The following is a 13,688-nucleotide window of genomic DNA, read 5'->3' as shown; positions in this document are numbered from 1 at the left end:
CTCGGGCAGTAGGCTCCTGCTGCAGATGTTACAGGGCATCGTGACTGCTCAGTAGGTTACCTGTTACTTAAATTTCAGCATCCTTTAAAAAATGTTTCATAAGCAATAGTGAATAAATGTCCCGCATTGATTTCATCTGTGCATATCTTCTGTAAGGCAGAATGATGCAAAACCATTAAGCTATTCATGAGATTAACTTTGTATTTGGTAAGTGGTTTAGTGGGAAAGGGATTTAATTTAACACTTTGGAATATAACTGCATCTTACTTCCTTATTTCTAAGTGTGGGGGAAGTTTACTCCCATGCCACCGTACCATTTAAGCGATGTGGCATGAGGTGGACAGGCATTGCCGAATGATTAGAGGATGCCGTGAAGGACTTTTAACTAACCAGGTTAAAAATGCAATATCTCTTAGGGCTAGATTGTGATTTTAGATTTTACATACCAAGGGGTGGTATGTAAGTGGTACCAGCCCAAGGGAAGTCCTAGGAGACATTGCTCCCTGTTATACTGAAGGTAAATTACTGTTAGCTCTTGAAAAGGAACAGCTTACTTGCCTTTGCGCCTGCTACTCTCCCCAACAAGAATGCTTGGGTGGAGGAGCCAGTGCTTCAACTGTCCCTCAGCCCTGCTTGCCTTTTCCTAATCTATTGCTCCCATTGGAGAGTATTTGGAGCGTGTGGGGATTATTTTTAGCATTAAGGGTGGGGCATGACATGCATCACTGCTGTTCACATCAGGATACTTTTGTTGGCAGCGATGAAAATTCCAAAGCAGCCAAACCTGGAGAGGTTTCCACCTATATTGTGCATTTGGTTACAGCAGGAATAAAGCCCAGCTGTAAAGATGAACTTTTCATTTATCCACAGTAGTTTGTTAAGGAAGTAAAGTGCATCTGTGCTTCCAGGACCATTGTCATAAATATAAAGGGAAGGGTAACCACCTTTCTGTGTACAGAACTATAAAATCCCTCCTGGCCAGAGGCAAAACCCCTTCACCTGTAAAAGGTTAAGAAGCTAGGATAACCTCGCTGGCACCTGACCAAAATGACCAATGAGGAGACAAGATACTTTCAAAGCTGGAGGGCGGGGGAGCGGGGACAAAGGGTCTGTCTGTCTGTCTGTGTGGTGCTTTTACTGGGAACAGAACAGGAATGGAGTATTAGAACTTGTTAGTAAGTAATCTAGCTAGAAATGTGTTAGATTTCCTTTTGTTTAAATGGCTGGTAAATAAGCTGTGCTGAATGGAATGTATATTCCTGTTTTTGTGTCTTTTTGTAACTTAAGGTTTTGCCTAGAGGGATTCTCTATGTTTTGAATCTGATTACTCTGTAAGGTATTTACCATCCTGATTTTACAGAGGTAATTCTTTTACTTTTTCTTTAACTAAATTCTTCTTTTAAGATCCTGATTGCTTTTTCATTGTTCTTAAGATCCAAGGGTTTAGGTCTGTGTTCACCTATGCAAATTGGTGAGGATTTTTATCAAGCCTTCCCCAGGAAAGGGGGTGTAGGGATTGGGGGGATATTTTTGGAGGGAAGACGTCTCCAAGTGAGCTCTTTCCCTGTTCTTTGTTTAACACGCTTGGTGGTGGCATCATAAGGTTCAAGCACAAGGCAAAGTTTGTACCTTGAGGAAGTTTTTAACCTAAACTGGTAAGAATAAGCTTAGGGGGTCTTTCATGCAGGTCACCACATCTGTACCCTAGAGTTCAGAGTGAGGGAGGAACCTTGACAACCATAATAAAGATTTCAGCAGTCTCGTATGGGAGAAGGTTGCTGGAGTGTGAACCACTGTGCTCTTAGACAATTCATGATTATAATTATAGGCTCTCCTACGAGAAAGAAGTTTAGAAGAAAAAGAAAATTACAAGGACTGAATAGTGAATTGAATCTTAAATCTTTAGAGGAAGAGAAGGGAATACACACATCCCCCTTCAACTATTGTCTTGAAACCATATATTTTTCTTCATATGCAGATCCATTGATCCTTACTATGGTTCTTTAGTTAACACAGAAATTTGGAGGCAGTACCAGACCTGTCTATCACTGGAGTGAAGACTAAGGGTCAAATTTTTAAAGGTATTTAGATGCCTAACTCCCATTGATTTCAATGGGAGTCAGGTGCCAGAATACCTTTTAAAATCCTGGCCCTAAGCCCCTCCAGCCGATGGGCTAGACAGTTTTTTCCCTCCACCTCTGCCTGGGAAGGGTCCGGAGCCATAACACTATATCTGCATAACCCTGGGTAACGTGTGTCATACTGGAACTAAGGTCTGCAGCGGTCTGGTGCGGTGGCCTGGAAGAGCTGTGGCAGCTTTATTTATAACTTTTAAACAAAGAAAGATACTGTCTTTGAATTGGGGCAAAGCATCTGGTTGCTGTGGTAGATCTCCAGAGGCAGGGAGGGTCCTGGTTGATCCTCCACTCCAGGAAAGCTCAATCCCCTCCCCAGCTTGATAGGGGGAGAGAGCTTCCATCGCTGCACACCCTCCACATCAAGGGCAAACTCAGCGGCAGCAGAGTGGAGCCTCAATCCAATAGCATCCCCCCCTCTCAACAGAAAGATTTGGATAACTGAAGATAGACCCCCTTTGAACCCCCAAATCATTCACAAGACACGCATCTTCTTTGGCCATCTCAAAGGTCTCTTTTCAGAAGCCCTCTGGGCTTTCTATTCCTAGCAGACCCAAAAGACTGCCTTTCTGACTCTGTCTCAGCCAGAACTTTGCAAAAGATCAGATGGGACCCGGCACAGATTTTCTCATTGTTGTATTCTGGACAAGGAAGCCATTGTTGCTGGACTTTCTAGACTTGTCCCAATTGACAGAACTGCTGAGGTTCTGCCACACAGAAAGGATCCACTAACTCAGGCTCCAGTAGGTCATTCAGAACCTAGAAGGCAAAATTTATCTGCCTGAAATTTGAGAAGCAACAGTTACAGTGGAAGAGAAAAGGATTCTCCATTCAAGTGATTTCCATGCTATCAGACATTGTGCCAGTGGAAAACACTCCTCCATTTGGTTGGATTTCAAACACAGATTCAGGGATCAACAGATCTGATGCAGATCTGTAAGGATCGGTGAGATTCTGGAATTTTTGCCCAGTGGTGTCTCCATGAACTTCAAGGTAAACACCCTGAAAATATATCCCTCACCCCTCTTGAGAATTCTGGAGTCATTGAGACCAGGCAAGATTTCCTCTCAGCCAGTCATCAAAAGGTTTCTCAGATCATTGCCTCTTGTTCTCCACTGGTTCCCAGGGAACATTGGTCTAGTTCAATGATCTTGTCAACCACCCTTTTAAGCTTTTTCTCTCAGTCTCTTTTTACTGAGACTTGATATATTATCTTGAGAGGCACAACAGTATCCCCCCCATCCTTCCTCTATACGCATATAGAGCCATGAGATGTGCTGTGTACCATTGCAGGTGTCTAATCTCCTCTTACTGATGAGTTGCAGGGTGGCTGCAGAGAGGAAGAATCTGCAACATTTAGAATCATAGAATCATAGAATATCAGGGTTGGAAGGGACCTCCAGGAGGTCATCTAGTCCAACCCCCTGCTCAAAGCAGGACCAATCCCCAATTTTTGCCCCAGATCCCTAAATGGCCCCCTCAAGGATTGAACTCACAACCCTGGGTTTAGCAGGCCAATGCTCAAACCACTGAGCTATCCCGCATGTAACTCAATTAGTCGCACTGTCATCTCCTTGCCGCAGGGTCTGGATTACAAACCCCACACCTGGCGGGGTACTGACCTCATGGCCCGTGGCTGACACTGCAGCGGGAAGAGGGTTTGGGGGATGCCGATGCTCATTTAGCAGAGTGCTCCCCTTTCCACTCGACACACTGCGCCATGGTCAGTTCTGCTCATCTCAAGGAGCTGTCAAGAAGGCAGTGAAAGATTCCATGGTATTATCTGCAAGTCCTGGCATCCAGGATGAGGTAGCCCAGCTCATTAAACTAGATGGCAGCATCCAAGGTGGTTTGTGGGTAACAGATTGTCTGTCTAGTTACTGTTCTACCAACATCTCATTAATTGCTTTGTAAAAATACAGAGATGCTGCTTACGAAGAGTAGAACTGTAGAACTCTGTAGAACCAAATTCTCTTGCATCAGATGGTCTCATATCCCATCATATAATAAAAGTACAGCGAGTAACAGAAACAAGCGCAGCTTTCTTTCCCAACAGAATAAAAATCATGAGGAGTGGAAGGGAAATGACTGTGCTATACACAGACTGCTAGTTTCTTTTTGTGGATACAGACTAACACGGCTGCTACTCTGAAACTAGTTTGACCAGTGACTGTACCTGCATTAAATGTAGGTAGCACGACATGTCTGCACTCAGAAAGAGGAGCATGATGGAGCCAGCAGGGAAACCGAACCTTTCACCCCTGAAAGATGATTATTCCAGGCCAAGGTGGAGATTTTTCTTCATCAGGACAGTATATTAGAATGAAGCTTGTAGACCAGCTGCGTGCATTTAACCTGATTTGTGAATGAACAAGGCCAGGGGTGCTCACATAAGGGTAACAAATACAGAGAACATTAAGACTTTAATAGAAGAATCATTATTGGCCTTGCCAACAGAATATTTGCTCTTACGTCTGTATAGTATTAATCATGAAGGTCTCTTTTTTGCATTTCTCATGACAGCCCTGCTAAGAGTAGGGGGGGAAGGGTGGGTAAGGTTCTGTGTCTGTGTATGGAGACATGTAAATGGAAAATGTAAATGAAGACATTTTATGCTACTGGTGAATATCATCTAGAATGTAAGAAAGCCCCATGCCATCTCACGGAACAGGACTCTCTAATGGTAATGTTGCCTTGAAAATTACAGCCTACATAGTCTGAGAATGATTCAGGGTAATTACATTAGTGTTGCCGGAGAAATGAAAAGGAACACTTTCCATATTACCTAATAACAAGCTCTGCTGGTCTGTATGCCTTAAATTATTTCCACGAAGAACCTGCAAATGATGGAAATCATCAGACTAATTAGCAGGTGTGGGTTGGTGGGGGCGGAGTGTATTGCATGACAATCGGTGTTTGGCTGAAGGGGCAGTCAGGGGAAATACTGGGGAAATAGCCTTGGTGAGACATGATGCAGAGGTTTTCTGATTAGTGAACCTATGATCTATAAATGAATTCAGGGAATTCACAGGTCCTGGGCCTGGAGAATTGCTTAACACAAGTAGTTTGGGTCAGCATGTATAACGCTGAACATTGTCCATGTTTTTGGCAGGTCACACCTGGGAAGCCAAGTCAGAAATCTCCCCTGCCTCCAGCCCTTTTCAGTGCAGGCAATGAAAACTCGGTGGGTATGTCTACATTGCAATAGAACACTCGCGAATGGCCCGTGTCAACTGGCACAGGCAGCGGGGCTATAACATTGCAGTATAGACATTCGGGCTCAGGCTGGAGCCTGGGCTCTGGGACCCTCCCCCATGTGGGGTCCCATAACCCAGGCTTCAGCCCAAGCCCAAACATTTACACTGCAATTTTATAGCTCCACAAGCCCAAGTCAGCTGATATAGGCCAGCCGTGGCTTTTCATTGCAATGTAGACATTACCTCGCCATACCCACTGCCTCCTCTCTTGGCTTCTAATCCACCTCGGATGCCTGTCTGACAGTGGGAGCAGGAGTGCAGAAGGGTCCGCTGTCAGATCCAGGCATTTGGCAGCAAGTGTGTGGTAATGGCAATGACCTGGTAATTCTCCAAAGGCTGATATGCCAACGTGCTAAATCTCTGTCTGCCTAACACCTGGGAATGTGATGCTTCTTTGTGTCAGCAGGGCTGGCCCAATGTGAGACCATGGTGGTGCTTCATCACGGATCTGAGATGGGAGGATTTGTACCTTTCGGATCCACTTTCATATTGTTGTCCCCAGTCCTTAGGGCAAACCATGCGATTCAGAGCCTCACCGCTCCACATACAGGGCCAGCTTCTGTCTAAATCTGGGGGAAATCCATTGGCTCCAGTAAGAAAGTTGAGCTCATTGGAGTTACTCTGGATTTACCGAGGTGTAACCGAGGGCAGAATCTGCCCCTTTTAAGGCCTCTTTTAAGATTTCAGTTTTTGTTTCTCTCGGAATAGCTCTGCTGGAGTGCCTGTTATTTTAGCAGCGTTATAGAAGCCACTCAGACTACTGGACTAACTCAGCGTTACTGTGAGCGCTGCTTTTAAGATGCTTCATTCTGTGGACCCGTTTTTACCTTGTCTCGCTTTAGCTGTCAGCCTGCTGCTGCGTGTTAACTACAGATGGGGACAAATTGCCAAAATCAGATCCAGAACGCTTTCAAGCCGGGGGATAGGAAAGGCTGGGATTGTCACATATGACTTGTACACGGCAGGTTGCAGGGCTGCTACTCGCAGGTCAGGCTTCGTTACCAGATATGGACTGGTAACAGAGCTTCCTTCCTTGAGAGAGACACTGCAAGGCAGGGAGGGTCTCAGAGCCCGGGCTCCACCCCGAGCCCAAACGTCTGCCCTGCAGGTGTTAGCCCCATTGCCCAACCCAGCTGACCAGGGCTCTGAGACTCAGTGCCGGGGTGTTTTATCTCAGTGTAGACGTACCCCAAGGTGCTTTAACACTAAGGTATGTTACACACAGCACCACCCAGAGGCTGAATAGTATAATATAGTTTAGCATTCTATTACAGGGATCTTACGTCAGGTGCATATCCAGATTCAGTGGGACTGCCCATGTGCTTAAAGTGAAGCACATACTTGAATGCTTTGCTGGCTATCACAGGGCCAGAAAGGTCCGCACCCCCCTGAGCACTGCTGGGAGAAGTCGTTTCACAGTGCCAGTGTAACCTCCTTTCTTTTGTTTACTATCCCTGGCCAAAAGAGTTAACTTATCAGAGAGCTCACTATCTGCATTACCTCTGAATTTAAAGAGACAGGGCTCCTGCATGAATTCATTTTTCAAGTATGAATAATTGTCACACATCTGTAACTAAGGCCCAAGCCTGCAGCTGATTATGAACACATTAAAATTGAGATAAAATGTGTGAGAAATTACCCTTTCTCCTTATTCTCATATTTTGAAATAGTTAATGGGTTAATACTTACGAGTAGTCAGAGGATGGGAAAAAACTAGAGATTGCTGAATTATCTAATTCAGAATTTAAAAACGCTTTGCGGATTTCTTCCTCCACCTCAGTTGCATACACACTGTAGCTCACCTGGCAGATGGTTTCTTTCTGTTTCCTTGTGGTTTTTATATGAAAGTTTTGGAATGTCTCAGTGAGACATTGGAAATCTCACTCCTTGAAATTGTCATAGCACAAGAGCTGTGGGTGTAGGGGGCAGGGTGGTGGTGGTGCTGGAATGCAGCTAGGTATTAGCCATTAAGCTGAATGAATTGTGTATTTATAGGTTTCAGAATAATAGCCGTGTTAGTCTGTATTCGCAAAAAGAAAAGGAGGACTTGTGGCATGAAGTGAAGTGAAGTGAGCTGTAGCTCACGAAAGCTTATGCTCAAATAAATTGGTTAGTCTCTAAGGTGCCACAAGTCCTCCTTTTCTTTTTGTGTATGTATATATCAATGGCACGTATTGAAGAAGGTGGTTTCAGCTACCACTGGATAACACTGCGAGCCTGACTACAGGTCAAGCTTAAATGCAACAAACTTTAAGGAAAAGTTTCCTGTTTCCTTTTCCTCTTTTACGAGTGTTACGAACCTGTTGTGTTCTGCTTCCAGCCAGTTTTGTGCCTGCTTTTGGCCTTACGCTGAGGAACATCTTGATATACAAATGGTCCCATTGAAGCCAAAGACACCGCTTGTGGAGCAAGGTGCTACCCAGTATGAATAAGGGTGGCATAAGCTCGCCCCCTGTCAGTAGCGCACAATATTGTGGACCTTACATGGATAACTTGAGTGCAGCAGCCAGAGCTTCTGTGAATTGCCTGGTGGAGAAGCTTTGCCATAGAAAATGGAAATCCTGATGCATTTTGAACTCTTATTTCTAGGAAACTGGAGCTTTGATATTATTGATTGCAAAGATCTCCAATGTTCTTTGAGTCCTCCAAGCCCTGTCAGCACTGAGACATACTGGTAGGTATGTAGATGATTATGTCAATATAATCTCAAGTTTATACTTGCACAGTTCATAGAGCTTAGGTAGCATTGGAAGCAGTACAAAGGACGGCTCAATAATTATAAACCTAAGTGCCTTTAAGCCGCAGTACTGAGACTTGAAAACATTTAAACATAATGTGTACAAATGAGAAGGGATGAAAATAACTCCGGCAAAATGGCTGAGCTCCAAGGATCTTTTTATGTGTTTCTTGATGGCAAAATAGTTAGCTGGGAATGCAGTTCACATTCAGGTGCCCTTAAGTACCAGAGCGGTTTGTGTGATGCCTCACAGCTTTAATGTCAATATTTATACACTTGGCCTACTAATTACACCATTGCCAAAAAAGAAAAAAAAAGAGGCAATATTAATGCTGTCAACCCTCCATGTGTGTACTTGCCATCGTGCCATTCACACAGAAAATATGCTATAATTAGGAATTATGGTATGTCAGACTGACAATGCTCAGGACCAAGCTTACAAAATTAAGATAAGCTTTATGGAATTAAGTTAAATCTTACTGAATTGGGTTTAACACCTTTGGTGCCCATTGTATTAAAAATGCAATTGCGTCTGTGTTAATGCAGGATTATCTGTAATTTTTCTCGGGATTTGACTAATGTAAATGTTAGGAAGTTGCAAAAACGGGGACAATATGTGGAAAGTGAGTTTCTGAGGAGGTACTTGGAAGGCCTTTGGAAACTATGCCTTGCGGAGAGACTCATTGTCTGCTAATTATGTACTCCTGGAAACTTCAGATCAAAGACCCCGGGACTATATAAAGGGTGGACTAAACTTTTCATATGTGTGCTAGTTCTCAAGTGAGACTGTTACGAACTTGTGACCACAAAAGACACCTCTTTGGGTGCTTGAGGGGCTTGCCTGCCAGAGCCCATGCTGGAGACAGTTTGGGGGCAATTTTCAGTAAGCTTAGTAGCATGCGTGTAGGTTATTTTATTGTTTTTAATATGTTTTTTCTGTAATGCTTATACCCCACGAATAAATATACTGGCATAGGAAGTGTTCTGTGGTAACTTATAACCACTGGCTATCATTCTGCTGTTAGTCTCTGAAGAGAAGGAACAAGAAGCCTGCTTAGGCAGCCTGTTTTGCTGGGAAAATCACAGTATAGTCAAGGAACTGTGCAGCCTGGAGATACCCTGATCAGGAGGGAGTGCGACGCCTGTCTCTATAAGAACATAAAAACGGCCATACTGGGTCAGACCAAAGGTCAGCCTCGCCCAGTGTCCTTTCTTCCAACAGTGGCCAATGCCAGATGCTTCAGAGGGAATGAACAGACCAGGTAATCATCAAGTGATCCATCCCATTGCCCATTCCCAGCTTCTGGCAGACAGAGGCTAGGGACACCATCCCTACCTATCCTGGCTACTAGCCATTGATGGACCCATCCTCCATTAACTTATCTAGTTCTTTTTTGAATCCTGTTAGAGTCTTGGCCTTTACAACATCCTCTGGCAAGGCGTTCCATCCTCTGGCAAGGTGTTGTGTGGAAAAAATACTTCCTTTTGTTTGTTTTAAACCTGCTACCTATTAATTTCATTTGGTGGCCCTAGTTCTTGTGTTATGAGAAGGAGTAAATAACACTTTCTTACTTACTGTTATATCAATATCCTCATTTAATACGAGGCACTCTAGTTCACCCATCTTATTATTTAGACTTCTAGCATTTGTAAATAAGCACTTCAAAAACTTGTCACTTTTTAGCTGACTGCCATTACATGAAGTAATTGAATGGGACTTTTGTCATTTGATTGTTTCTCATCAGATCCTACCTGTATTTTATCATCTTCCATCCTCTCCTCTTTACTAGGACCTAGAGAATCTCCATTAATAGATCCCCTCTCCCCCCGCAAGGAATGCCTCTGTCCAAACCACGTACTCCTCTGCATCTGTGTGCTTTCCCTCAGCCCTTAGTTTAAAAACTGTGGACCTGATCCGAAGCCCACTAAAGTCAGTGGACTTACCATTGACTGCAATGGGCATTGGATCAGACCATATACAAGCTTCTCACTTACAAGGATTGTATACTTTTGACTCTTGACTGTGTTTATGTCTCATATAAACACTCCAGCTGGACTATGCGCCTCAGTAACTCACAGAAAAGAATAAACTGATGAAATTGGTCTACATGGTTTAGAAAGAGAATGTGAAGGGAAAAAATACTACTCTCTCTCTTTAAACTGTCTCTTTTCTGTATTGTTACCTTGACAACTCTGCTGCTGTTTTTCATCTTTGGTGGGACTTAACAGTGGTGAAAGAGGGGGACATCCATGTATGTTTCCACATCTACTCCAGCCTCCTTCACAGGCACGTGTCAATTACAGGGCATCTAAAGCAACAGAAAACCTTGTTCATTATGTTGACCTATGGTGTCATCTGGAAATTATTACAGATACTAAGAACTGGGACCCATTTTGATTAAAGGTACAACATTATGTCTTTTTGTTTAAGCCAAGATCACAGTTAGGTTAATTTCCTGGAAGAAGAGATCCAAAGTGCTTTAAATATTTTTCAGGGTTTAGCACAGCTCGAGAGCAGAGAGGAATGAAAGTGCTTGAAAAATAATTGTATTATTTTTGGTATAAGCAGCTACAGGAGTGTATGTCAAGATTAGGGCACAGCTCTGATGTGCTGAGCTGAATCTAGAGAGGATAAAAATATCCTTTCTTTTCTTGCAATTGAAATTTCACGAGAGGCAGAGGCAAAGGTAAGGGGAATGTGCTGGAGAATTGAAATTTGAATCACTATCTTCCTTTGCTTTTATTAGTGCTGGGAAAGCTGCCTGCTAACCTAGGTCAGCCCAAGACCGTTGATACCGGCAAAATGTTAAGAAACAGTAGAAATATTAGCTGCCAAACCTACCAGTCTCAAGAAAAGTTGGTGCAGAAAATGACTCTAACGTTCAAATTTGTTGCCAAAATGGCTTGCGTGATAGTTGCAAACAAAAGACATGCATTACCCCCCCGCCCCAGGCTCAGTGCAGGGGTGTGTCAGGGGGGAAGGGTTCTTGAATGCAAAACACATGTGTTTTCAATTGATATCTGGAGCCAGACCAGTAGCTGTAACTTGGCCTGACAAAGCCTTATTGAAGTACAGGCCGAGTGTAGTTTCAAAGCAGTTAGAAAAAGAACGGGAATGCTGTTCAGGAAATTCTTCAGGCATGGGCAGGGACTTGGCTGCAATTCCGCTGTTGGAAAATCTGACAGGGGCAGCTTCTGAACACAGGATAGGCCTCGTGCTGTTCTGAAAGCAACAGTGCATCTTCTTGTATACCCCCAGCACACGCCACGATTGTATATTTTGCATCTGGCGACTGAGAGGTAAGAGGGACATTGTTCGTTCTCTGTACAATTGGTTTGATTTGCTGTTCTTTTGTTCTGGTGCAGGAGAAGCTGTTTCCTTTCAGCAAATGGTTTAGAGAGGAAGAATTTGGGAATATGCGATTGTGGCACGTTTGCTAAAGAATCCCACTAGTTTTGGGTAGGGTGTCAGTTTCTTTCTAACTTTTCTTTCATGCTAATCCTGCAGACAATTCAACTCTTGCCACTGCTTGTGCAGAGATTTGCAGACACACTGACCAAATGTTTCCCAACTTTTGTTTTCGTAAGGCAAGTCTGAGTGCAGCCAAAGAGAGCATTTTAAGGGCATCAGCATATGTCTGTGTAACAAAAAGACAAGACAAAAAGTACCATAGTCCAAATGCAGTCAGTGGATATTATACACAGCACATTGTCTGCAGTGGTAATAAATGCATATGTAAAGTAGCATTTTTGATGGGCTTGGGGGGTGTAGGGATTGGCTATTGCTAAGTGTTCCTGCTATGGATTCACCAAATAATATATCTAGATTGTTAGAACAGGAGGTAATCCTATGCCAATCATCACTTTACGATTTTTCAGCAATGTTTTTCTCTTTTCCAATATTTGCTTCTGTATTTGGTAGAGCACCAGCCAAATAAAGCACACTAGAGAACACAAAACCCAGTCGAGGAGATTAGAACTAAAGACTTTAATTTAACTTGCGTTTCTGTTCTAGCTGTACATTTTCTTAGGATTAAGCTTCTTTCCAAGAATAACTAAGACACATTAATGACAAATAATATCCCTGTTTAGCAGACTGCCAGATTTGTTCTTTACTCCCTCATCCTCTCCGTTGCAGCATTAAAGCCGGAGGCTTTCCTCTGTCGTGATAGCATCTCCTTCTATGCAGTGTTTGTGTCTGGAAGTTAGGGTACAGCATGTTTGCCAGAGCTGATGAAAATGTCAGAAGGGCATGCTCTTTTCTAGCTTCAGCCTGCCTCGCCTCAGACACTCTCCAAGCTGACGTATGATGTGCTGAGGAAGCTTTTGAGCAATGCTATATAGTAGGGTTAAAAAGAGAGGGTAAGATTGCACTGTGTTACCAAAAGGGACGGGGCAAACGTGGGGCTGAGTCAACTGGAGTTCAGGAAAATAGACCCAGAGCCTGCTTTTCCTGTTGGCCAGCAGGACCCAACATACAGTAGCCAAGTGGCCTCTCCCTTCGGTGACCCATGGCATTCTGAATAATGAAATGAGGTTGATCACCAAAGCTGATCGAGCCCAGTGTGGGATTGGCTGGAGCCTCACTCTGTGTCGCCAATGAAGAACTGCTTTGTAGGCTGAACCAGAACAAGGCTGGAACCCATGGGTAGATGCAGTGGTGTAAAGTAGATAGTAGATTTGTGCTTTGAATGAATTAGCTACTGGCCAAATTTTGGGCAGCTCTGGGGGGTGCATCACACCATGAAAGAGCCAGTCTAACCGAGCGCAGAGAGGCAACCAACACACACCCATGTACTCCCTAGCTTCAGAACTTGGGGGAGAGGGGATTTATGGGGGAGGTGTGGCAGCTTCCTCACTGGCTGTACTAGCTGCTGCTTCTTTCTTTGCTGGAGGCTGTGTGCAGACTCAGGCAGATGTCGGTGCATAGGTTATGTCCAGGTCACGTGTTCAAGATTTCCTTTGCAACCAAGAGGGCTTGAAACATATTCTTTTAAACTGAAACTCCTGCAGCATCTGAGGATAAACTATTGCATTTACTGGAAAAGGTGACATCCCAAGATAGAAGGAAATGCAGCAACCTGTAGCTGCATTAGCAACAGCTGTGTCCAACGTGGATTCTGGAGTAGCAGCTAGAGAGAAAAGATTCATGTGACCTTGTTCAGATTTTCATTTGGTCCATCAGCAGAGAGACATTGATTTAAAACAAAGGCTTGTGCAGTTCACTGAGCAAGGTGAACACCTCTCTGAAGGATGGGGTCACCTGTAGTTACTATGGAAATTACATTTGCACTCAAGATTTTAAAATAAGATGGCTGGAAGGGAGGAGGAGCTGGATTCCAGAGACTATCAAGAGATGAATCTGTGTTGAGTCCATTTACATCAAGAGTTTTCAAAATAGAGCTTGGGGGATTTGAAAATTTTTGAGCTATCAACAAATATTCCTGTTCCAAATTGGGACAGAGTTGAAATCTTGGAATTTCTGAAAACGGAACTTCACTCCCCCCCACGTCACCATCCCTCCCCCAAAAAACCCCCTGGTTTGGGTCATTCAAAAAG

General features: G+C 43.8%; 1 protein-coding gene across 9 annotated transcripts in view; it reads left to right on the top strand.

The window, feature by feature from the left end:
• The window catches only part of SGCD (sarcoglycan delta), a 611,494-nt gene that overhangs the window by 384,971 nt on the left and 212,835 nt on the right, over positions 1-13,688 (top strand). The window contains exon 1 of one of the 9 annotated variants that reach the window (XM_073355242.1): positions 11,155-11,429. The exons of the other annotated variants lie outside the window; for them this stretch is intronic. The gene's annotated coding sequence lies outside the window, so the exon portion shown is untranslated. Of the gene's footprint in view, positions 1-11,154; positions 11,430-13,688 lie in introns of those variants that run through there. 9 annotated transcript variants of the gene reach the window in all.

This window comes from Lepidochelys kempii, chromosome 8 (genome assembly GCF_965140265.1).
Source record: "Lepidochelys kempii isolate rLepKem1 chromosome 8, rLepKem1.hap2, whole genome shotgun sequence".
In the NCBI taxonomy this organism is placed as follows: domain Eukaryota; kingdom Metazoa; phylum Chordata; order Testudines; family Cheloniidae; genus Lepidochelys; species Lepidochelys kempii.
Note: the sequence above shows the minus strand (reverse complement) of the source record. Positions and strands in the feature narration are given on the sequence as shown.